A 27,358-nucleotide genomic window follows, 5' to 3' on the forward strand; every position below is an offset into this window, starting at 1 on the left:
CTACCACTGACTTTCTTCACAGAACTGGAAAAAACCACCTTGAACTTCATATGGAACCAAAAGAGAGCCCGCATAGCCAAGTCAATTCTAAGCAAAAAGAATACGTTGGGAGGCATCACACTACTGGACTTCAAACTATACTACAAGGCCACAGTAATCAAAACAGCATGGTACTGGTACCAAAACAGAGATATAGACCAATGGAACAGAACAGAGGCATTGGAGGCAGCACAATATATCTACAACCATACAATCTTTGATAAACCTGACAAAAACAAGCAATGGAGAAAGGACTCCCTGTTTAATAAATGGTGTTGGGAAAACTGGCTAGCCATGTGCAGAAAGCAGAAACTGGACCCCTTCCTGACACCTTACACTAAAATTAACTTCAGATGGATTAAAAACTTAAACATAAGACCTGGCACCATAAAAACCCTAGAAGAAAATCCAGGCAAAACCATTCAGGACATAGGAGTAGGCAAGGACTTCATGACCAAAACACCAAAAGCATTAACAACAAAAGCCAAAATAGACAAATGGGACCTAATAAAACTCCACAGCTTCTGCATGGCAAAAGAAACCATCACTAGAGTGAATCGGCAACCAACAGAATGTGAAATAATTTTTGCAGTTTACCCATCTGACAAAGGTCTGATATCCAGAATTTACAAAGAACTCAAAAAGATTCAGCTTCTTTATGACCACTTCATTTTAGCTTTCCCTGGCATTCAAAGGGTCAGTTAAGTTGCCACCTCCTTCGTGTTTCCATAGCATATAAAAATATTGGTATTGTAATTCTTGGTTCATTGGAATAGTAGTAACACAATTGTAGCAATAGTAGCAGGGGTAGTGGTTGCTGTTTATTAAATGCATCTAAGGTAATTTGTCATGTACAAATTTAAGCCTCACAAACATTTGATGTGGATAGTATGTTTCTCTATGCCAAAATAAGTTTTGGAAAGATCAGCAAACATAGCCAGGGTCTGCAGCTCTTAAACCTCACATAACAGTTAACTACCGCTATATAACATTTAGTGGCTTAAACAGCAGCCAGTCTCTTAGCTTAGGATCGTATTGGTTGAAAATTTTGACTAGACTTAGCGCGGAGGCTCTTGGAGTTTGAGGTGGTTGCATAAATCTGTAGTAAACTGCAGCTTGTCTTGGCAGGACTCCATCTGCTTCTGGGAGTTGACAGGCTGTCACTTGAGCCACACTGGCTTTTCTCCACATGTCTCATCCTCCAGGTGCCAGACATGTTCACAAGGACTGGACAGAGGACTGGAATGAGCAAGGAAACAAGAATCCAACAATAGAGGCAAGATTCTTGAGATGTAGACTTAGAACCAACACCCTGTTACTTCCATCACACTCTGTGAGCTAAAGAAAGTCACAAGACCAATCCAGAGTCAGAATGGAAAGGGATTCAACAGTTGTAAGACAAAAAGTATGGACACAGAGACAAAATGAATTATGACCATCAATGCAATTCATCTACCACAGCCAACATCACATTGTTACCCTAATCCCTTGTAATCCTGTTTTATGTGCCTATTAGATTGAAATCACTTTAGTAGCAAAGACCAAGTAATAGGTTCCTAGCACTTAATTCCTTTCTTGGGCATTGATTTAATGCTTTAACTTTTTGTGTGCAACAGAAAGACCATGACAGTTTATCTAATTTACAAAGCTAATTGAAGAAGACACTTATAGATCCACTCATTTGACTTTTACTGAGCTAGTATGTGTTAGGCAAATCTTTTAAAAGATGACTCTTCTAAATATATGCAGAATTATAATGATATTTATTTAAAGACTCAAAGGCATATTTCTAAGCCAAGAGTTTATACATCTGCTTAAAGGCACATCTCTCAGCTTAGAGTTTGTATATCTGCTTAAAGGAAAATAACCTTGGGTATTGCTAAAATCCTCACAGCACAGCTATTTAAATTCTAAGACATTCAGGAAAGCTTTGTTTCACTACATTAGGCATCAGTCATGAAAATCTATAAGAAAATATTAGTGAAAATATTTACTATTTATGATATTTTGTTGCCGTCTCCTATCCCAAATCAATTAGCCTATATTGAAAACCTCCAAATTAGCACGATAATATAATAATATCAGTCTATAAATATACTTTATAAGAAATCATTTATAATCTCTAGCGCTAACGTCAAAATTTAAAGATTTAGTACTCCATGAGAGAATTATTGCTGTGGTAGACTTTAATCTTTCATAATTAAAATGAATATTGAAAAGTATATAAATTTCAAACACATTTACTAATGTTATATTGTGATACAATAAGAAGCATATTTCTGGTCTTCATTCCCAATTCCTGACATAGGGCTCCTAAATCCCTTGTAATTTCCTGAGTGATAGGAATATCTTTTGTTCTAATTAGTTGACACTGGTGGGCTCCTACATAGCTTCAGGATAGATGCCAGTGGCCAGAAAGACCAAGCCATAATTAGAAGCTTGGAACTTTTATCCAACACCCTCATCCTCTGGGGAGGGGAGAGGAACTGCAGCTTGATATAATAATCAGTCATGCCTATTTGATGAGGCCTCCACTAAAATCCCTAGAGGATGGAGTTCAGAGAGCTTCTGTGTTGGTAAACACATCCACGTACCAGGAAGTTGGTACATCCTAACTCCACAGACACAGAAGCTCCTAAACTTGGGACCCTCCCAGACTTCTTCCTGTATACCTCTTCATCTGGCTGTTTGCCTGTATTCTCTGTAGTATCCTTTATAATAAATCAGTAAACATAAGCAAGTGTTTCTCTAAGTTCTGTGAGCAAATCCACCAAAGGATCAAACCTGAGGAGGAGGCTTGGGGAACCTTCAATTTGTGGACAAGTTGGACAGAGTTGTGAGTAACCTGGGGACTTATGATTGGTATCTGAAGCTGGGGGCAGTCTAATCGTACTGAGCCTTTAACCTGTGGGGTCTGCAGTAAGTCCAGTTAGTGTCAGAATGGTATTGAAATATAGGACATCCAGCTGATATTGAAGAATTGATAGGTGTGTGAAAAAAATCCCACACATCTTGTCAGGGTGTGTACAGAAAAAGGTAGTTGATTTTTCTCATATGACTGAGAACCTACTATGTACAGGACACTGTTAGAAATATTCTGTAAGAAATACTGGGAATGTTTTTTCAATTAAAACATTCTCTAATCCATTGGGAGTAATAAGATATACACAACAATAAAACTTTAGTAAATAATCAGGAAGCACCTCATACACACAAGGTAATTTCTGTAAGGAGTAATTTACTTTGCAGACATTTCTTCCCTAATGTTTGTATTTTTTATATTTAAAATGTAAATATGACCACAGGCCTGGAGAGAAATATTGTGAGAAACAAAATTAATCAAATACATGAAAACAAATTGCACCCCAAAATCCAACTCAAAGTACTCAAAGAGCATGCAGCAAAATTCACTCAATAAAAATTGAAACACTTTTTTTCTATGGCTTGAAAAGCAGAAAGTACCAGGCTAAAAAAATCTTTCGGATAATTTTTGCCTTCTACTGTGTTCACTCTTAATTTATAGTATTACTAAAAACCCTTCACTTAATCTCCCTCTAGCCTATATCATTTTGCTTGTAACATCACAGTCTTACCTTTCCTCTGAGGATGACTCCTAGTCCAGTAAATGGAAAATAAGATTATTATTAACTTCAGAGTTTATGGTAGACTTTGACCTCTCATTTCATTCTCATTCATTAGCAGCGCCTCTCTCCTCACCCATGTTCTCACCATTCCATGTTTCTTGCTGCGTTTGGTGTGCTCTCCTGGCTGTTTCCTTGGTTTTTAACAACAGAAATGGCATTTAGTGACCTATCCTGGTGTTGACATTCAGTTACTGCCTCCATTAAAGACAGGGTAATTAGAAAGGGCCATGTGTTTGCCCAGAATTAATGAAAGAGAGTGCAAGAATCAAAGCAGGGCATTGTCTGCAACTCCGAAATACAAGTTCAGCCTCACATTTTGGGAAGTCTAGGTTATGATTATTGACCTGGTTATTCATTAATAGTACTTCTATATCTGAAGTCAGTGACTGCATCCATCTTAATCAGTGTTGTGTATGTGTGTGTCTGCATGCACATGTGTGTGTGTTAAAATTTGAGTTCCCCTTTGAAAAGAATTTCATGTAAGTGAACATGAGAAGACTTCATTAGTGGAAAGAACCAATAAGACTAAGATCAAGGGAGCATCAGATTGCTGGCTACCAGACTCCTTAATTTCATCTAATTTACCCAATTTTTTTCAAAAGAATAAAGACTGTTTCACTTGCATTACAAGTCTTTCTTGGAATAAAAATGCTTGACAAGGGTCTTTCCTGTCATTATCTCTACATAAGCACCACCTACCCCATTTCTACCTGACATTTTCTGTATCAATTCATAAAGCATGCCTAGTCAATGCCTCAAACACCTATCAGACATTAAGGAGAGCACCATCTTTTTAGATATCAACTGATTCAAGTACCTTTCCCAAGTCCTGCAAATTTCTTAACGTGCATCGTTTATGCCATCTGTGTGCTGATTCCCTCCATCTTTTTGGCCATCCAATTGCTAAGGCCACATAATAAAATGCCGAATACAAAACAGAATTAACATGTGAAAGATAAAAATGTAAAAATTAAATTAGTCTAAAGTGCATACTTTTTTGAAAGGGGAGAGGTAAGCTGAATTAGGTCAGTGGTTTTAAAAGTTTAATGTTCATAAGAGTCATGTTCGTTAGGTCGTTTTTGTTTTCTGTTCTTCAGAGTAGATAATTTTAAATAATCTGTCTTTATATTTACAGACTCATTCTTCTGCAACTTTCATTCCACTGTTAAGCCCACCCGATGAACTGTTTAATTCAGGTTTTACATTTCTCAGTTTTAGAAATTACATCTTGTTCTTTTCACATAGTTTGTATTTTCTTTGACTCAATGTACGTTTCTTTTACATCACTGAGCATAGCTTAACAGCCACTTTAAAATCCTTTTCTGCTGACTCCATCTGGGTCATCTCACAGTTGGAACCTGTTGAACTTTTTTTTGTTCTGTCTCAGGAATATTTTACATTTTACTGCTTCTTAGCTATTATGGTCATATCTTAGACACTGGGAATTTTATGTCGTAGAGACTGGATTCTGATAAATTGCTCAAAAAATAATGTTTTGGTTTGTTTGTTCATTTTAGCAGTCAGTTAATTTATATAGACCCAAACTGTAAATATCTCCTTAACATCAGCTCAACTCTCATTTCAGTTCTTTTATCCTTAATTGAGCTTCTTGCAATCTGGCCTAGCAACCATGGTTCAGGAGTCAGCCAGAGATTTAGGCAGAGTAAAAGTAGAACGTGGGCTTTCTCTCTCTCTCTCTCTCTCTCTCTCTCTCTCTGTGTGTGTGTGTGTGTGTGTGTGTGTGTCTGTTGTGTATCTGCAAGTGGGGTATCTCTATCTCTATTTCCATCTCTACTTTTCCCTTTTCTTCACTTTTCAGCTGCTGCATTGCTCTCACTTCTGCCCTCTGGAAAAACTACTGAAGTTTCAGCTACCCCATGTTGTACCAACCATGGACAGCCTTCGGGTTAAAAGCTGTAAAAATGGGGAAATCATCATGTAGAGTTCTGTCCTTTCAAGTGTTGACTCCCTTCCAGAATCTTACTATTTTTATTCACTTTCAAGTGCCTCCAGGGAGTTGTTGGTTATTTAATATTATTCCTTTATGTTGCTGAATTTCATCCAGGTAATAGGAGAGTTGGTCTTTAGGAGCTTACTCAGCTATGTCAGGAGCGGAGCTTCAATAGGTTATCTTTTTACATCTATTTGCCAGACAAGCCTATCCTTAATAATACAGGAATTTAGACCAGAGTTGGGTGTTTACCAAGTAATACATAAGTGTTTAGTATTGGCTTAGTGATTAGGCACATATTGGAAAGTGAAAATCCAGTAACTCTTGGTATACTATTGCATAAGGAGAAAGACAAGCAGCTCAAGCGCCAAGCCTATTAATCTAAACTCTAGAGGAAGTAGTTGGTAAAAGTAACAATGTCAGTATATCAAGGTTCCTAGTCACTTTAGGAATGCTCTTACAAGAAAGAAAGAAACTCAGGCAAAGTCTGAAACTGAATCAGCTATAAAATGCAATTTAGAAATGGGATGATCGTATAATTTATCATCTAAACTAGTTTATATTTGTGAGTGAAAGGAAATACTATCAATAATTATTCAGGATGACAGGCATAAGTAGGGGATATCTAGGGCTTGCTGATGCATATGTTTACTAACTCTGAAGAGAGAATCTTAGAAGGAGATAAAATTGTAGCACCAATCCCTTTTCTAACATTTCTCATTGATATTCTTCCATCAGAAATGAAAGCCAATCCAGTGATAAAGATCAGATTCAGAAGACAGCCTTCTGGAAGGGCGCAGTGCCTCACACCTGCAATCCCAGCACTTTGGAAGGCTGAGGCAGGTGATTCACTTGAGGCCAGGAGTTCAAGACCAGCCTTGGCAACATGGTGAAATTCTATCTCTACTAAAATTACAAAAGTTAGCTAGGTATGGTGGTGCATGCCTGTAATCCAAGCTACTCAGGAGGCTGAGGCACAAAATTTGCCTGAACCCAGGAGGTGAAGGTTTCAGGAAGAGAAAATCCCTGAAACTGCACTCCAGCCTGGGTGACAGAGCAGGACTCTGTCTAAAAAAAAAAAAAAGGAAACAAAAAGAAAACAAAAAAAAAAAAAGACAGCATTCTGACTCAATCTATTTCATATATTTTCATCATGAAATTTAGAAAAGAATAGGCAATTCATGGAAGGCAATAATTTTATTTTAAGTGAGTCTTTAGGCCTAATAATTATGTCCAAATGAGGGATCTTCAGCTCTGATTACTAACATGTGCAACTGACATAGACCAGAAATCAGCTAAATTTTGAAAGATTATGTTGTCAAAGTGTCATAAGTCTGGTCCGCCAAAAACTATTGTTTTCTACTAATGCAAAATTTGAGTCCCCAAACCTATACCAGGTTATGATTTTAAGACATTTATAATTAAGTTTTATTATTTGTTTGGCGTTTCACATTCAGGATTTTGATCAAACATAATTATAATTGTGGGCTACATCCAATTACAGATGTCCTTTGAACAATGCAGGGTGAAGAGTATGAACGCCCCTGCACAGTCAAGAATCCATATATAACTTTTGACTACCCAAAATCATAACTACAAATAGCCTACTGTTGACCAAAGCCTTACCAATAATATAAACTGTCATTTTACAGATATTTTGTAGGTTATGTGTATTATATACTATATTCTTATAATAAAGTAAGCTAGAAGAAAGAAAATATTATTAAGAAAGTCATAAGAGAGAATATATGTATTATTCATTACAGAGAAGTGAATCATTATAAAGGTCTTCATCCTCATCATCTTCACTTTGAGTAGGCCAAAGAGAAGGAAAGAGAGGAGAAGGTGGCCTTGCTGTCTCAGGAATGACAGAGACTAAAGAAAATCCACCTAGTAGAGACTCCTGGTTCAAACCCATGCTGTTCATAGCAAAGACATGGAATCAACCTAAATGCCCATTAACAGTAGACTGGATAAAGAAAATGTGGTACATCTACACCATAGACTACTATGCAGCTATAAAAAGAAATAAGATCATATCCTATGCAGCAACATGGATGGAGCTGGAGACCATTATCCTTAGCAAACTAAATCAGGACCAGAAAACCAAATACCACCTATTCTTTAGGAGCTAAATTGGTTAATGAAATAATCTGTACATCAAAACATTGTGACACAAACTGACCTATATGACAAACCTGAACATGTACCCTGAACCTAAAATAAAAACCAAAAGAAAAAAAAAACACAATAAAAGCCCAACTATAGATAAAAAATAAATATTAAAAAAGAGAGACATACTCAGGAGGCTGAGGCAGGGAGAACTGCTTGAACCCCGGAAGTGGAGGTTGCAGTGCTCAAGATGTGTGTGCATCTTGCACTGCTTCTGTAAGCATTTACTGAGCACCTAATACATGCCAGGAACTATATCAACTGTGGAGACACAGAGAGTAAGAAAATGCAGTCCATACCCTTGCCAAACAAACAAATAAAAAATGTTGCTCTAGGGTCAACTGTAGTTAGAATGGGTTTTTTTTTTTAATAGCAAAGATAAGACTTCTGAACAGTTTCATTCTGTTAGTCATAGATATTTGCCCCTTTCCTTAAAGTTCTATTTTTTTTTCAATTGCTTTGCGCTTTTGAGGGTAATGAGGACAATGCAATAATTAATTTATGTTAAAATGTATGAGTTTTCCTTTCTGCCTGATCTGAGATAGTTTTTTTTTCTTTGATTGTAATGCATACATGTATCTCCAATAAGGAGTTAAAACATTTAACATTTTCCTTATCAATACAATATAATCAACACAGAAATCTTGATTATCCTCACCTGAGCCTGAGATCTGTTCCTTTTAGTGGCCCCTGCCATGGCAGTGTTCAGTTAATCCCCTTGGCTCAAACTTTCAAAGTACACAATGCCCTATACAGCTCCTGTTTTAAGCCAAGCCACTACCATCCCTCAACTGAACTAGTGCCAGTTGTTTCATAATTGCACTGCTGCGTCCATGTTTATATCTCCACAGGCAATTTTTTTAAACAATCAAAGCAAAAATTTTACAAATCTGCCATGGCCAAAAAAAAAAAAAAAAAACCTAATACCCTCTTTATTGCCCACAAGATACCAAAGATGGGGCCCATTCAAAATTTTGTTTGGATGTTGAGGCTGATGACAACACCTACAAATCAAGAAGGTATGAGAAGACTTGTCACTTACATAACGAAGCCTTCTGATGAGAGCAGGACGGGTCTGCCCATCTGATCAAAAAATGGGCTGAGGGAACAAAGAAAACTAGTGGGGTTTTATGGTAGTTATGGTATGGGCCAGTCTGAGGGTTCCATGTATAATCAAGAGCTTGTATAGTTTGAACTTTCCATTCAAGGACATCTTTATCTCTGCCGAGAATACTTCCTCATATAAGAATGGATACTGTAGGTTTTTCCAGGCATATGAAGTGGTGGAAGGAGGCAAGGCCATGGAAGATATTTCACAGAGCGTATTAAAATAGTAAGCCATAGAATCCAGGTAAACAAGCAGCAGCAAAATAAAACCAGAGGATTTTAACAAGTTGTGAGAAAATCGTGGAGTCATTGCTTGGAGGTTTCCATGAGGCTAAAGTGAAGAGTATTTGAGCAAATTAGATTTAAAAATAGAAATGTAAACCCCAGGATGAGGCTCTTAAAAAAAAAAACAGCTGGAATGCAATGAGAGATTTTGATGGAGTTGAGGAAACTAAGGTTCAAAGAGACTAAACTGTTAGATATTTCATCTTTTCAGACCATGTAGCCACTGACAGTCAAGGTACAAGTTGGGATAGTCAGAAATATTGTAAGCAAAACATTAAAGTTTTCAGTTAATGAGGAAAGTTGATAAGAATGTTGGTCATCAAATAGAGAAGAAAGGGAATTCTGAAGACAGATGCATGTGCCTCAATCTAGATGCAATTGTCATCAGTCTCTAAATTGTTTCAGAAAATGTTATTAGACCCAATTAGAATGGAGCTTTTAAAAATCAGCAGATTAGTGGATATATTTCTAGAAAAATGTACACATTTTAAAAACTAGACTTTAGAGGTTATAATGTATTATCATCTCATTTCAGGGTACTAAAAATTATTGCCGGGGCTCAGGTTCTCTGAGAAGAGGAGAAACAAGAACCAATTTATAGTAAAGGGCCTGAGGCCCAAAGATTAAGAGACCTGGAAAAGGTCATGCAGACGGCAAAGGCTGAAAGGAGAATAATATCCCCTCCTGGCTCTAAGTTCCATGATAGCTCTGGCTTTCTCTCCACCCCCAGCCTTACCTTCACAACTATCAGCTTGTTACAAGGTTTTGAGTCCAAGTCCGAAAGAGATGAGCAAAAACACAGTTCTGCCTGCTTTTAAATGTTTTCAGGTGCAAAAATACCATCCTACAAAAAAAGGCATATTCTTTAATCACAATAATAAAATATTTTATTTGCCCTTAGCTGAACTTACTAAGACATGTCAATACTTTGGAAACTTAATATCTGTCTCGTTCCAGCTGCATACTTTACCCTCTTCCACCAAGGTAGATACTTCCTAAATTTCTGTTAACTAATCAGTTCTGAATTTACATAGTTTTATCATAATGAAAGTATCCTAAATATTACATTGTTTATGTTTCCTTATTTAAGTATTCTCATAAATGAAACCATTCTATGCATCTCATCTAATTGAGAGTATTTTTTTCACTTGATACAATGTTTTGAGATTCATCCATATTGGTTCATGTCACTTTGGTTCATTCATTTTCACTATTGTAAAAAATATAATTGAATAAGCAGAACCTAATTTTTATATGCATATAGATATATTTTTACTGCTGATGCACACATTGTGTTGTGCTTTGTTTTTATTACTACTAAGAATCTTGATACAGATATGTGTGGACAGACAGGTGGATAAAAATATAGCTATAGATATACAGATACAGCCTAGTGCAGAAGTAAAATATTTTTCTATGTTATGAAAATCCTGAGTCATAGATTATCTGCCACTGAGATGTCCATATTGACTTGTATACATTTTATAACTTTAACGAAAACATTTCTTGCAAAAATACAGTACCTTTAAGGTTCATCATTAAAAAATGTCGTATTTGTAACTAGCATTTAGCATAGTACCTGGTGGTTAGAGGTCCACAGTAAACATTCCACACCCCAGACACCTTTTCTTTTAATATTTCAATTTATCTTACCTAAAAAAAAATGATTGCATAATGCAGATATTCAGTAAAACTACTGAATTGAATAAAATCATGAGTCATATACAAACAAACATTTCATTTTAGACCCTACATCTAACCTACACAGATATGAACCAGTCCATGTGAAACCACAGGTTGGATTCCTCAATGAAAGATTGCAATTATGGGTTACTGAGCTCCAGTGGGAGAAATAAAAATGCTTGCCATCATCCAAACATCATTTCTCTCAGTTGGCCTCTCAAAAGATAATCTTCAAGTCTCTCAGGAAAGAAACTGTCCTACAAGTTCTGCTATAAGAGCTGAGAATTTACACGTGGGTTTGTTAATGTTTTAGCTCTCAGCTCTGGACATCAGAATTCCAAATCCGAGGTTATCTCTCTAGACACATAAATATGACTTTTCTATTCATTAGAGAAACAAAGGAGGAAAAAGGTGAACTCTAAAGTGACTCTGTTTAATGTACTGTCATCTAAAAACTGTGAGTGGAGAGGTAAGCTCCCACAAGTCACCATCGAATGCATGGGGAGCAGTAGCTGGTAAAAGATTACAAGCAATTTTCAGGAGATTTATAGTAAGCTAGTGAACTACAACATGACAGAGGCTGAAAGTGAAATTAAATAAGGCTGTACATCAAGGAAGATTTTGTTTTCAGCAGCTATGAACTTTAAGATGATTAACAAGACACAAAGTGTAGATTCTAGGGGATCTTTTGAACACTCTAGGGAAGACAGTTACGAACAAGCAGAAGGTAGAACAGTTAAAGGGGCAGGGGGTGGTGGGTACAGAAAGTTAAATGGCAATGTGTATTAGAGAAATTGATTCAATTATAAAATCGATGGGCATAACTTGAGCTAGTGCCTTATCTGATTCCCAAGATCACACTTGTATCATTTCATCTCTCTGCCCAGGCTGCAGAATGAAGCCTAACTCAAGAGCAGGACTCAGACTCCTGTCCTTCAACATCACTCCCTGAGCCTCGCCTGGCCCACCATGCCTACATAGTACCTTGCCTTGCACAGACGAACCCTGTCATCCCCTACTGGACCCCAGCAGTATGCATTGCATATAAGCATTAGCAATTTCCTGGGTACCGATTCCCTGGCTGTTATCCAAGGCATAGCCCTGTGTCTGGTCTCTTTCCCAGTATACTCCGTTCTCCTGAAATAAGACTTCATAATACTCAACATGAGCTGTTTTCAGAGGGTAGGCTTCACTTGCCAGCAAGGCATCCTCTAAGCACTTCCACTGGGTCTAGTCCCCTTTTTCTCATCTAACTCCCATAAAGGGGCTCAAGCTTTAGATTTTAGCTCTTTCCCCTTTCCTCCATCCCACTGCAGTTTATTGAGCAATCTGGATATGTAGCAGCATGCTATTTCTGGCCAAGGCCTTGAATCAAATTGCCTGTTTACCCACCACCGCAAGTATAAAAATAGTCTTCAGATACCCTGCTTGTCTCAGACCATGGCTTTCTGTATTTTGTTCAGGCAACTAAATCTATAACCCATATACAGAAACACTTGCCAATCAATAGAGCCATCAAGCCAAACAAGGTGGGTGATTGTGAGAAAAAATATTCTACATTTCCAAACCAAAGGTAATCATCCTTACGACATTCCAACACAAGCTCTCTAAGTTCTCCTGGAGCCCAGCCTAGTCCTGTGCTCCTTCTCTTCTGAGTTCTGAAGTACTCACTTCTACCCTCTGAAGTCCCAACTACCTCCAAGAAACCACACCTTGGAACTGGAAGAAATAACTCATTCTAGCTCCCTGAACCTCTTCTTTGTGCAGGACCAATGCTCCCAGGGCTAGTCACCCTAACCTACTGGGGCTGATTGCAGCTATTCTTTCAGACCTGGAATAGGGAGGAAATAAACTGTTCAAATCTTGTCTTAATATTACTTCCTTAAAAAGATTCCAGAAAGGTGCTGGATGGGATTTACCCAGTCAGTAATGATCCAGAAACACCTCTACCTCTGCCTGCCTCTCCATCACCAGAGACACAGTCTTTTATTCCTTTGAGGCTCTGAATCTCAGTCTATTCCACTGTTCAGCATTTCTAAATATATGATCTCAGTACCATCTCATTCAGAATCAGCTGAGAAATTGTTAAATTACAGATTCCCAGACTCCACCACACAGACGAATTCAGACACTCTGGAGCTGTACTTCACGTATCGGCATTGTTAAAAGGATCTTTGGGGAATTCTAACACATAATAACTGTTTGAAGCCACTTCCTAGACCCATCAGGAGGAACCACAGCCAAGTACTGTGCAGCAGAGGTCTGACACTGAGTGGTGCTACCAGTCAGAAGGCTGGGAAGAGGCCGGGCATGGTGGCTCAGGCCTATAATCCCAGCGCTTTGGGAAGCCGAGGCAGGTTGATCACGAGGTCAAGAGATCAAGACCATCCTGGTCAACATGGTGAAATCCCATCTCTACTAAAAATACAAAAATTAGGTGGGCATGGTGGTGCATGCCTGTAGTCCTAGCTACTTGGGAGGCTGAGACAGGAGAATCGCTTGAATCCAGGAGGAAGAGGTTGCGGTGAGTCGAGATTGCTCCATTGCACTACAGCCTGGGTAATAAGAGCAAAACTCTGTCTCAAAAAAAAAAAAACAAAACAAAAAAAGAAGGCTGGGAAACAATCATTCATGCTTTAGACCTCCTCTAAGACCCTAGCAGAAAACTGTGTGTCTTCCAAAGAAGCTTGAGAAACACCCTAAAATATAACATTTGGGGACCTGTCTGGACTGCAATGGGGACATGTGCTAGAGTGCCCAGGTAGATCCAAACCTTACACGGATGTCTGTGTAGGGAAGGAAGAGCCTAAGCAGGGACTCACAGGCAGTCAGTGCTCCTCTGAGTGAACAAGATGCTGTCTTTATGGAGTCACATGTGCCCTTGGAGGAGGCTGTGCATCCCTTCAAAGGGCCAGCCTTGACTTCCAAATACATACCACCTGACATGTCCAGCCAGGTAAATAAACTGTGCTGAGCATAAAGTGGCTTCCCTAAAGCTTGATCCATGTTTTGATTCAGAAACCCAAAGGGATAAGAGAGAAAATGGTGGCTATGAGGCAGGATTAACTTGTAGCTAGCTCCCACTTGAACAGACAGAGCAGCGTGTGGAGACCCATATTGTAAACGTTTGCTCCAAGAGCTATCATAGGAACATACCAGGAAACCCAAGAGAATTCAGAGACCCTTTGAAGGAGGTGGATTGCCGCTGCAGTCTCCTTGGGACAGCTGAGGAACTGTGAGTCTGCTTGCTTTCTCGGCTGGGAGGCTTGTAGCCTGGGGCAAGTTCTCAGCCCTGCTCACTGGCCCCCTGGGGGAAAAAAAAAACTCCAATGCTGTTGAGAGGCACTGTGGGAGTGAGACCAGCCTTTGAGGCTGTGAGCTGCATGGGAGCTGGGCGAGACCTGTGGCTGCCAACTTTCACCCACTTCCCTGGTGACCTGTCTGACAGAACAGAGGCAGCCATAATCCTCCCAGGAACATCCATTGGCCTGGGAACCACACCACCATCTCCCACAACAGCCTCAGAAAGCCCCACCCAAGGAGAGTCTGAGCTCAGACATGCCTAACCCTGCCCACACCTAATGGTCTTTCTCTACCCATCCTGGTAGCTGAAGACGAAGGACATAATCTCTATGGCCCCACCCACCACTTGCTCCTCCCTATACTACCACAGCTGATGCGATCTTGAAAGTGCCACCTCCTGGGTGAAGGCCAACCAACACAAAACCAGTGCACTTAACAAAAATACAACCAAGGACCCTCACTTCCCTGCTACCTTCTCCAGAGCAGGTGCTTTTATCCACAACTGAGAAACCTGAAGATGGATCACATCACAGGGCTCTTTGCAGACACTGCCTAGTACCAGTCCAAAGCCCAGTAGCTCCACTGGGTGTCTAGATTCAGAAGAGAAATAACAATCACTGCAGTTCTGCTCTCAAGAAGCCCCATCCCTAAGGAAAAGGGGAGCATACCACATAAAGAAAGCACCCTGTGGGAAAAAAGAACCTGAACAGAACATTTGAGCCTCAGGTCCTCCCTCTGACATAAGACTATACCCAAATGAGAAGGAACCAAAAAAAAAAAAATTCTGGTAATATGATAAAACAAGGATCTTTAACACCCACAAAAGATCACAGTAGTTAACCAGCAATGGATTCAAACCAAGACAGCATCTCTGAATAGCCAGAAAAAGAAGTTAGAAGGTCAACTATTAAGCCAATAAAGGAGACACAAGAGATAGCATCCACCAGAGAAGTCCAACTTAAAGAAATTAAAAAAAAAAAAAGATATAGAATATGCATGGAAAAATCTCTCATGAAATAGATAGCATAAATTAAAAACAATCACAACTTCGGGAAATGAAGGACACACCTAGAGAATTACAAAATGTACTGGAAAGTCTCAGTAATAGACTCAAACAATGAGAAGAAAGAATTTTTTGGAACTCAAAGGCAAAGCTTTTGAATTATACCAATCCAACAAAGACAAAGAAAAAAGAATTTTAAAAAGTGAACAGAGCCTCCAAGAAGTTTGGGATTAAGTTAAACTAGCAAATCTAAGAATAATATCTTCACCAAGAAAGAAGATAAATCTAAAAGCTTAAAATATATATTTGAAAGAAACTTCCCTGGCTTTGCTAGAGATCTGAACATCCAAATACAAGAAGTTCAAAGAATGCCTGGGAAATTAATCACAAAAAGATCATCGCCTCAGCACATAGTCATGAGGTTATCTAAGTCAGGATGCAGAAAATAATCTTAAAAGCTATGAGGCAAAAGCATCAGGTAACCTACAAATGAAAATCTTTTATTATTAACAATTAATAATATTATTATATTATTAATTGCATTATATATTATTGATAATTATATAATAATGTATATAATAAAATATAATATTAATTATATTATCAATATAACAATATAATATTATATTATCAATATAACAATATTTTTAATATAATTAATAATATTAATAATAGAATTATTGATAATATTAACAATTAATATTGTTAAGGATATTAACAATATTGTTACTATAATAAAAGAAAGGATTGGAATTCTATCTTTATCCTTTTTAAACAAAACAATTATCAGCCAAGAATTTTGTATCCAGCAAAACTAACTTTCATAAATTAAAAAAAGATACAGTCTTTTCCAGGTAAACAAATGCTGAACAAATTTGCCACTACCAAGCCAGCACTGTAAGAACTGCTAAAAGGAATATTAAATCTTGTAACAAATCCTCAAAATACAACAAAATAAAATCTCCTTAAAGCAAAAATCTCACAGGACCTATAAAACATCAGCACAATGAAAAACGACCTATTCAGGTAACAAATAGAATGAAGAACAGGAGAATACTTCACATCTCAATACTAACATTGAATGTAAATGGCCTTAATGCTCCACTTAAAAGATACAGAATGGCGGAATGAATAAGAATTCACCAACCAAGTATCTGTTGTCTTCAAGAGACTCACCTAACACATAAGGACTCACATAAACTTAAGTAAAGAGGTGGAAAAAGATATTCCATGCAAATGGACACACAAAGTGAACAGGAATAGCTATTTTTATATCAGATGAAACACACTTTAAAGCAAGAGCAGTTTTCAAAAACAGAGAGGGACATTATATAATGACAAAAGGTCTAGTCCAACAGGAAAATGTCACAATTCTAAATCTATATGCATCTAATATGGGAGCTCCCAAATGCAAACGAACAATTACTACTAGACCTAAGAAATGAGATAGGCCAGGCACAGTGGCTCACACCTGTAATTCCAGCACTACAGGAGGCCAAGGTGGGCGGATCACATGATGTCAGGAGTTTGAGACCAGCCTGGCCAAAATGGGGAAACCCTGTCTCTACTAAAAATACAAAAATTAGCCTGGTGTGGTGGTACACACCTGTAATCCTAGCTACTCGGGAGGCTGAGGCAGGAGAATTGTTTGAACCTGATAGGTGAAGGTTGCAGTGAGCTGAGATTGTGCCACTGTACTCCAGCCTGGGTGACAGAATGAGACTTTCTCTCAAAAATAATAATAATAATAAAAGATAGGTTACTAAAACAGAAAATCAACAAAGAAAAAATTGACTTAAACATACCCTACAATAAATGGACTTAATAGATATTTACAGAACATTCTACCCAACAACTGCAGAATGTACATTCTATTCATCAGCACATGGAACATTCTCCAAGATAAACCACATCATAGGCCACAAAACAAGTCTCAATAAGAAAATCAAAATTATAACAAGTATTCTCTCAGAATAAATTTTATACAGTAGAATAAAATTGAAAGTCAACTCTAAAAAAAAACCTTTAAAACCATGCAAATACATGAAAATTAACCTCCTCCTGAATGATCATGGGTCAACAATGAAATCAAGATGAAAATTTAAAAAGTATTCAAACTGAACTGAATAATAATGACACATCCTATCAAAACCTCTGGGATACAGCAAAAGTGGTGCTAAGAGGAAAGTTCATAGCATTAAATGCCTACATCAGAAAGTCTGAAAGAGAACAAAGAGACAATCTAAGGTCACAACTCAAAAAGCTAAAGAAACAAGAACAAACCAAACTCAAACCCAGCAGAAGAAAAGAAATAACTAAGCTTGAGCAGAACTAAATGAAATTGAAATGACAACAACAACAAAAATACAAAAGATAAATGAAACAAAAAGCTGGTTCCTTGAAAAAATAAATAAAATTGATAGACCATTAGTGAGATTAATCAAGAAAACAAGAAAGAAGGTCTAAATAAGCTCTATTAGTAATAAAACAGGAGATATTACAATTGATACCAGAAATATAGAAAGTCATTCGAAGCTACTGTGAACACCTTTACATGCATAAACTAGAAAACCTAAAGGAGATGAATGAATTCCTTTAAATATCCAACCCTTCTAATTAAACCAAGAAGAAATAGCAACTTTGAACAGACTAATAACAAGCAGAGAGATTGAAATGGCAATTTAAAAGTTACCAGCCACAACAGAAAAAGTCCAGGATCAGACGGATTCACAGCTGAATTCTATCAGACATTCAAAGAGTAGGTGCCAATTCTATTGACACTAACTATTCCAAAAGATAGAGAAAAAGGAACCCTTTCTAAATCCTTCTACTAAAGCCAATATAACCCTAATACCAAAACCAGGAAGGGACATAACCAGAAAAAGGAAACTACAGTCAATATTCCTGATTAACATACACACAAAAATTCTCAAGAAAATACTAACTAACCAAATCCAATAGCTTATTAAAAAGATAACCCACCATGATCAAGTTGGTTTCATACCAGGGATACAGGAATGGTTTCACATATGCAAGTCAATAAATGTGATATACCACATTAAAATTTAAAACAAAAATCACATGATTATCTCAATAGATGCACAAAAAGCATTTGACAAAATCCAGCATCACTTTATAATTAAAACCTTCAGCAAATCAACATAGAAGGGACATACATTAAGGTAATAAAAGCCGTCTATGACAAACCCACAGCCAACATTGTACTGAATGAGGAAAAGTTGAAAGCATTTTCCCTGAGAACTAGAACAAGACAAGGATGCCCACTTTCACCTTCTGTTCAACATAGTACTGGAAGTCCTAGCCAGAGCAATCACAAAAGAGAAAGAAATAAAGAGCATTTCAATCAGTAAAGAGGAAGTCGGACTGTCGCTGTTTGCTGATGACATGATCATAGACCTAGAAAACCCTAAAGACTCATCCAGAAAGTTCCTAGAACTGGTAAGTGATTTCAGCAAACTTTCAGGATACAAAATTAACTTACACAAAGCAGTATCTCTGCTATAAACCATCAGCAACAAAGCTGAGAATCAAATCAAGAACTCAACCCCTTTTACAATAGCTGCAAAAAATTAAAATACTTAGAAATATACTTAACCAAGAAGGTGTAAGAGCTCTACAAAGAAAACTACAACATTGCTGAAAGAAGTCACAGATGACACAAACTAATGGAAACACATCCCATGCTCATGGATGTGTAGAATCAGCATTGTAAAAATGACCATTCTGCCAAAAAAAATCGAAAAATTCAATGCAATTCCCATCAAAATATCACCATCATACTTCACGGAATTAGAAAAAATGCTTCCAAAATCTCTATAAAGAAGCTAACCAGATACATTTATTAATACAGGATACATTAATTGATTATTACAGATACATTTATTAATACCTCCCACACTTGGACAGGAGGTAGGGGACATTGTCTCTGCTAACCCTGACAACAGAGTGGGACATAATTACACCCATTTCTGGGACATGAGGCCTTTCCTTTTAAAAATTCTACACTAAATACTGAGAGAATACACACAAGAAATGGCAAAAGTAAGAAAAAATAAAATTACGAAATTCAAGACACCTTATATCTTCTTCAAAAAACAGGTATTTAATTTTGTAGAAATATGGAAAGCCAAGTAGCACCTTCTAGATTGGGTAACTCTGAGAACACAGAAGCTGAACTGGCTCTGATCTCTAATATATGTAGATTAATAAGAAAAAAAAATGAGATCAATTGTCAAAACTCCTAAACTGAGAGAAGGATCCCACTCACATATGAGAAATCTTAAGACATCATTTTCCTGGGAAAAGACAAGTGAAGCCATAACTACAGCGAAAACTAAATAAACAACTTCCTTATCGGAGAACAACATGAAACTGTGTCACAGAGAATAAGCAGTTACCATCCAACAGGAGAATTATATTCATGATGTAGGAGGCAACAGAAAACAAGGCTTACTCCCCTGGCATACTGTTCTATTGCTAAAAATCAAGAGCCCTGAAAAACAGAGTTGATGACTATGGGCATCCCCCAAATGAGTCTGATACTTGCACTTAAGATGCCAAGTGTGGTTCAGCGTGAGTTTCTTGCTATGAAGAAGAGAGAAGAGAAGTGGTTCTGTACGATTAGAAAGAGGATTGGTACCAGAAGCATATAAAAATCTAAAATGGAGGCAGGTGGCAATAAAGCCCAGACACAGAACGCTGCACCTTTAGCAGTCACTTCAACAAACACAGAGAAAAAACTGTGCCAAGATAAAGATTCCAGATAGGACCTGCTTTTAGCCCAAACTCATTTTTCCCTCCACTGAGAATACTGACTCGGAATCACAAAAAGAAAATTAGAAAGTATCTAGTTGCTAATGGAGGAAAGAAAGTATAATGAAAAATAAATGTTTTTTAAACCTTACTTGGTTTAATAAAAAAGAAAACTTTCAACAAAAGTTTATGGCAAGATTATTTCAAATAGAAATAATCACCAAAGGAGAAAAATATAGCAAGAAAGAAAGTAATTTCTAAACAGATTTAAACTAGAAATGTGTTCTAGTTCATATCTATTTTGTGTTCTCAGTTTAAAAAAAAAACAACAGCAAAAATGGACTCAACAAAATAGATGAAGATTAGCTGATAAATCAGCAAATCAGCAGATTCCAGAAAAGGGAACTGAGAGAGGCAAGCAGAAGGAAGGAAGTTGAATGCAATAAAGAAAGAGTATGAAGAATTTAAAATGAACTAACAGAATTAAAACCTTCATTGAGAAAAGAAAAAAAGCAGTTGGCATAGCAGAATATATCAGTTCACAGGTCTAGAGAACATATTAGAGAATGTAGTCTATAATTAGGGTTGAAATTTAAATGTCATGCTTGCATCGTGGAAGCCCTTGAGTCATAGATAGAGAAAACACTTGATTCCCGGGCCTGTGGGTCAGGTCAGCCCACCATGGCTTCAGGAGAGCAGGAAGCCAAGTGTGTGCTTGCCTTGGAAATCAACGTGGGGTGGAGAAGTTCTCAGAAAGCCCCTTTCTGCTCTCCACCGTTAGTGTTAAGATTGACAGTTGGCAAGCATTCTGCATATTTAGGACATATACTATAGATGACTTTGTCTTGCAACCTGTGTTGACTTTGTCACAACACTCTAAGTATCCCGCAATCAGAAATATTTTTTTCAATTAATTATAAGAATTCAGCACTTAAAGATACTTTTCTGCCACATAATTTGGTCCTTAAACCACTTATGTAGCAATACTAGCTGAAAATGATACCTACACAAATAAAGATCTGGACAACTCCCCTTAATGTCTCTTCTGCAGGTTTGGCTAAGGGAAGACCAAAATTAGATAGGTGGGAATGGGGTGAGAAGGCAGGCTGAGAATTCAAAATGCTTATTTTTGATATTCTAGAAAGGGAAAAACTGTTCTGTAGCCAAAGCGCCCAGTCATGAATGAATAACTACTGTTAGAGATAACTTTGGATGGGTACCGCTCTGAAGTCAGCCAATCAATGACAACCTGTCTCCAGTAATTTGTTTCTGGAAGTTAGCCTGTCAGAGACAGGTCCACACTTCCAGACAATAACCAAACGTCAAGTGTCTCACTCCAGGGCTGGTGCTCCTGCAAACCTGTCCACGGCAGTTTTAATCCAGTGACTACACTAACATAGGTGAAAATCTATCAATATCTAAATGCTCCCACTTCTGAAAATCTACCAATTCCCAAACTCCATGCTTCCCAACACTTACACAAGGTCAACTCTGGTTTTATTCAGGAACATTATGCCTAACAAGTACAGATCTCCCTCGAAGACAATCAGGAAGTTCCTTTTGTCTTGCATTTGATATCTAATTTATTTTTTGTTTGCAAGTTCTCAATCCTTTCCACAATTCAAGCCCTGTTTACTAATAAATACAAATTTGGACTTGAGAGGAACAGACATGCTGAAGAAGAGATTACATTAGCAATCCTTTCCATTGTTGGGTGGTGGTGATTACCTATTCAAATGCCAAAACACAGGTGTAAAGTTTGTGATTAATTTTTTCAACAATGGACACTTATTAAATGAGGAAAATATCCTTATATAGCTCTTTGAACAGCATGCAATTGTTATTCAATATCATAAATTAAAATTCAGTGTGAGCCAAGATATACCGACAGCTACACTTAAGAGATTTATGATTTCCTCAACTACTTCCAAAGGAAGTGATAAAATAACAAATTTTTTGATTAAGATAAATTCAAATGAAGAAGATAAAATAATCACAGCAGAAGTTAAAATGGCTCCTCTTGTCATATATCAACATCAGCCTTTCAGCTCAAATGACTGAACATACTGCTACCGTATTTTCAGATTCCAAAATTGCAAGCAAATTTTTGAGTACAAGAATGAAGCCTACTGCAATAATTTTAAAAAGTAATGGCTCCATTTCCCATTACAGAGACTATCAGAAATCTAAACCTTACCTTTTTGATGACATAGCATGATTACGAGTAATCACAATGCAGAAAAACTAATTTTTTTCTTTACTTGTATAATATTTTTCTTATGTAAAGGGCTGGTTTATAAAGTTACAGCAAGTAAAATCTCTTCCAAGTAAGACTTCACAAACAAGAGCAAATTTTGTGGAAAACTCTCTCATTGAGTTAAGCATGAAGGCAAAAAAATCATACCGCTTTTGGTGGAGATAATACAAATACAAATATTGGTAAAATAATGTTTATTCAAAGTTAAAGCAAAGCATACATGATTCTGTGAAAGGTGTTAGCTATTTTGTCCATATTCTGATTAATGTTGCTCAGACCACATCCGCACCCTTTCTGCTGACATTGAGGTAGTTGTCACAAAATTGTTCCCTTCAGTACTGTTCAAAGTGAATGACTGAAGGATTTTTGCAACTTTGTCATCATTTTGTATTCTTTAATTCTCTAGAATTCAAAAATCTGTTGCTTTTCTTCAACAAAAGCAGTTGAGAGAATCTTGTTTATTTTGAAGCATGGAAATCATACTTTTGGTAGCTGAAAAAGTTTTTCCTTGTTGACTTTTTAAATAAATCATTGAGTGAAGCCTACCTATTTCTTGTTCATTGTTTTCACTTTCTGCCAAGCAAAAGGATTATGCAAATCTAAGATGAATAAGCAGTATTATTGAAGTACTCCATTGCTTACAGAAACTTGTTGAATGAGTAAAAAACAAAAAGAGGAAAACTCATCCTTTAAGTGGCAAGATTGTTCTTACCAGGCACAGCATAACTTGTGAATAGGAAAATAAATTTTGACTTGAAGAGGATAATTATTACAGCATTTAGTGTGACTGTTTTGAAATGAATTTCATCTCTTGAAGAATTCAATTATTTTAAACGAATGTTAGTAAATACTCTTCCAGCATGGGGCCAAATGAATTCATAATATTTGTTGTTGAAGAAGGGGAAAAAATTTGACAATCATTTTCTTTTCGTCAGTGAAAAACATTTTAGCAAGTCATTGATCAACAGTTATAATCCTGAGGAATGGAAAAGCAAGTCATGCCACTGAAGACGGTGTTATCTATTTTAACATGCCTAATTCAAAAAGCTCTCTCAGAGTGGTAGATTATATGGTAATAGATGTCCAATGTGCTAGTTTATTTTTTCTCATTAATCAATGTTAAGTAAACAAAAGAATAATCTTAATTTTATATGTCACTATGTAGATGCTATATTATAATGTAAATGGAACATAAATTGTAACTGCAGAGAATTTTGTAAGCAATTTTGTAAGACTTTTGTAAAACAAGTAATAAAGAGATCCAAATCATTAAGGCCACAATTTTTTAAGTGTTATATAATTTAAACACATAATTTATTTGAGATGAACAATGAATAATTTTTAAATATGTCCATGTAATATTTTTCTTTTATCTCAACGTATATATACATATACCACTAGAAATTATTCATATTGACTGGAAATAAAAACTTCATTTTTATTTACTAAATCTAATAAATAAAATAATTTAATAAATCTAATTATTTCCTAATCAGAAAGCTGGCTTACCTCATTTGCCCAGGGTTGGGACAACTGCATCTGTGATATTTTCAGAAATATACACAAATTGACTTTGGGATACAGGGGTCCTGGAAGACCTTCTTACAAAAGTCAGAATTTCAACTGTTGATCCAGCCAGCTCAGCCTAAGTCAAAAATTCCCCTTCTTTGGGAATTTCTATTAAGATTTCTGTGTTACAGGTGAGGAAACTGAAACTGAGGCAAGAGACTGAGTGGATACTTTTCAGTAAGGAGCACAACCTGTCTGGGCTCAGGCCTATAATCCCAGTACTTTGTGGGGTCAACATGGGAGAGTCCAGAAGTTCTAGACCAGCCTTGGCAAGATAGAAAGACCTCCTTCTCTCCAACAATAATAATAATAAACCAGGAGTGGTGGCATGTGCCTCTACTCCCAGTTTCTCAGGAGGCTAAGGCAGGAAGATTGCTTGGGCCCAGGAATTCAAGGCTACAGTGAGCTATTATTGTACCCTGGACTCCAGCCTGGGTGACAGAGCAAGACCCCCTCTGAAAAACAAAAACAACAAAACAAAACAAAACAGCAGGGCCTGTGCTGTGGCTGGATAGGAAATGCGTATGTACCTAACAACATAGCACCAAAGTACAGGGAGCAAAAACCCACACAAGTAAAGGAAGAAATAGACAATCTAATCATAACAGTTGGAGAATTCACTATGCCACTTTGAATAATGAACAGAATATGTAGGCCAAAGATCAACAAGGAAATCAAACCTGAGTAATGCTATAAACTAACTATACCTAACATTTTCCTACGGAACACTCAGTAACAGCAGTATATATATTCTTCTCAAGTACGGATGGAATGTTCTCCAGGATAGTTATATGCTGAACTATAAACCAAGCCTTGGTAAATTTGAAAAGATTGAAAATAGACAACATATCTTAGTCAATAACAATGGAATGAAATTATAAAATAGTAACAGAAAGAAAACTGAGAATTTCAGATAGACATATACACATTAGAAAACGTACTATCAAATAGCCAGTGGGTCAAGGAAGAATTAAACAAGGAAAATTAGAAATTAGAAATTTCTTTGAGCCAGGTGCAGTGGCTCATGCCTGTAATCCCAGTACCTTGGGAGGTCAAGGAGGGAGAATCACTTGAGGCCAGGAATTCAAAACAAGTCTGGGCAACATGAGAACTTCTGTCTATAAAATTTTAAATGCTTTTTAAAAAGAAAAATAAAAGAAATTACTTGAAGCTGAATTAAAAACCAAAACCTATTGGATGGAACTAAAGCAGAAGTAGAGGGAAATTTATAACTAGAAATTCTTTTGTTGAAGATCTCAAATCAATAACCTAACCTCTCAACCTAAGACACTGGAGAGAGAAGAGCAAACTAAGTGTAAAGAAAGCAAAAGGAAAGAAATTGTAACGTTAGAGTCGAACTTAGGAAAATAGAGTATAGAGAAACAACAGAATGCTTTTTTAATTGGTTCTTGGATATAGACAAAAATTCTCAATAAGATACTAATAAACCAAATTTAGACATGGAATGTGGCTTCCTCTGAGACTGAAAGGCTTCACCCCGCTCCACTCATAGCCCACTTCAGCTCCAGGTTTTTCCCTCCTCCCCTCTGTCCTCAGACCCAGTGTTTCCAGTGAACCCAATGAGGAGTTCATGGCAAGGTATGTTGAATGAGGGCTCCAGCAGAGCTGCCGCCCTCTGGCTGTCAGGGGCCCCAGCCAGAGCTGGACTGAGCTAAAGCTGCTCAATGTAACAAGAGGTTGGTACAGGATAGGACTCCAGCTCACAAGGGCATCTGAGCCACTGGGACCTTCAAACTCTTCATTCTGGTGAAAAGCCTCCCCCAGTGCCACCACCATCTATTAAACACATGTGCTAAGGACCTCAGCACAGCCTGTGTCAAGCTCTGGGGTGTCTGCAGCCTAGAAACTGGGGGTAGGGGTGTCAGAGGCATCATGTCCTGCAGCCTGGCTGAGCCAGAATATGTCCAGAGCTAGATATGCATGCCCTATGGGCAAAAAGAAAGTGAAACCTTGGGGTTATACAGGTCCAGACCAGGTTCACCTTGCAGAGTCACAGGCCAGGCTGAGCCTGACCAGGGCCTGATCTACAGCCATCACCATTATGAGCAGATCATGCTCTTGGGTCTTTAGGAAAACCAGAACAGACGCTCTAGGGTCTGCCAGCCAAGATTTGAAACAAGCTCTAGAACCTGCAGGCAGACAGCTTCTGGTAAATAACAGCCCTTCATTCAGCCTCAGTTTCCCCATTTGTTACAAGAGAGTAATATGGACCATGCCTGTCAGTGATCCTAGGAGGGGTATGAACACATACAAAATGTCTAATGACTGGTGGTCAAAAATGGATTCGGATTCACATTAGACTTCTTCTCTGGGGAGACAGCATAGAACTGGCCTCTGTGGACGAACAGATCCAGGACAAACAGCCAGGAAATCCCAGGAAAAGAAAGGCACACAAGGGTGAACATTCTCTTTTCCTATCAGATCAGTCCATGGGGAAAGCAGAGAAGCATTCATAAGGACACAGCCTGGGCAGTCAGAGGATTGACCTGCATTCAAGACCAGAGCCTCGGTAGCCTGTCTTTGCTGCCATCCCCTATTAGAGCAGCACACCGTTGGGGCAGGGGAGTCTGAGGCTGCTGGAACACATCCACAGCAGGGAAGGTGCTCTCACTCCCTTTTCATCTGCTGCCCAGTTGTTTTACTTTTTGTTCAAATTCCAAGAATCTTCATGTCCACCTCTGAATAGTTTTTCCTGTCACTAAGGTTAAGAGGTTTATCCCCAATCCAGTCCCAGGCTCCCAGGCAGTCACTGTCCTTCTGTATCTGCCTCTTCTTCTCAGGGCCCAGTGACAGTGTCAATGTATGGCCTAAGGGCTGAGAGAAAGCTGAGATGCCATGCTGTGTGCCCTGGGGACACGCATGACTTCTCACCCATCTGACCAGCATCCACATGTCACTTCCAACACCCAGTCCTGGAGGACTGTAGATTAGGGGCTCCTAGTTTGAGGTTAGTCTCCTTCAACTGTGAGAGTTGCCTGAAGAAGCTGAGGCACAGGATAACTGCAGGAGAGGTCAAAGGACAGGGAGGACACACTAGACTAGGCTCCAACCCTGGCTTGACTTCTGTCCATTTGGGTAACATGGGCAAGTGCCTGTTTCTTCAACCCTCAGTTCCCTCATGCTCAGAAGAGGAAGTCCATCTCTACTAAAAATATATGTAAAAAAAAATTAGCCATGCATGTTGGCAGGCACCTGTAATCCTAGCTCCTCCAGGGCCAAGGCAGGAGAACCCAGGAGGCAGAGATTGCAGTGAGCCAAGGTCAGGCCATTGCACTCCAGTCTGGAGACAAGAACGAAAATCCATCTCATAAAAAAAAAAAAAGAGGAAGTGTACTACTCTGGCATTTTATGCCAGCTCCCTGCAAGTACTGACAAGATATCAAGAGATTTGCTCAACAATGACCAGAAGAGACAGGCACACCCACGTGCTCCACAAAGACCTGTTCCTTCTCCTCACTCTACCCTTGGAAGTCTTCCACACTTTGTAGGGTTAATAGGGCCACTCCTTGCTCCTGGTTTATTCTCTCTTCTTGCATTTTTTCTCTATTCTT

At 37.9% G+C, this 27,358-nt stretch overlaps 1 long non-coding RNA gene across 3 annotated transcripts in view; it reads right to left on the bottom strand.

The window, feature by feature from the left end:
* The window catches only part of LOC144578497 (uncharacterized), a 176,701-nt gene that overhangs the window by 84,543 nt on the left and 64,800 nt on the right, over positions 1–27,358 (bottom strand). Inside the window, exons 4-6 of one of the 3 annotated variants that reach the window (XR_013524387.1) lie at positions 9,935–10,042; positions 3,769–3,814; positions 3,633–3,652 (exon numbers count right to left, since the gene is read on the bottom strand). This is a non-coding gene — a long non-coding RNA (uncharacterized LOC144578497). Of the gene's footprint in view, positions 1–3,632; positions 3,815–9,934; positions 10,043–27,358 lie in introns of all 3 variants that reach the window. The other 2 variants (XR_013524385.1, XR_013524386.1) reach the window with 2 other exon arrangements.

The sequence above is a fragment of the Callithrix jacchus genome, chromosome 12 (assembly GCF_049354715.1).
Source record: "Callithrix jacchus isolate 240 chromosome 12, calJac240_pri, whole genome shotgun sequence".
Lineage (NCBI taxonomy): Eukaryota > Metazoa > Chordata > Mammalia > Primates > Cebidae > Callithrix > Callithrix jacchus.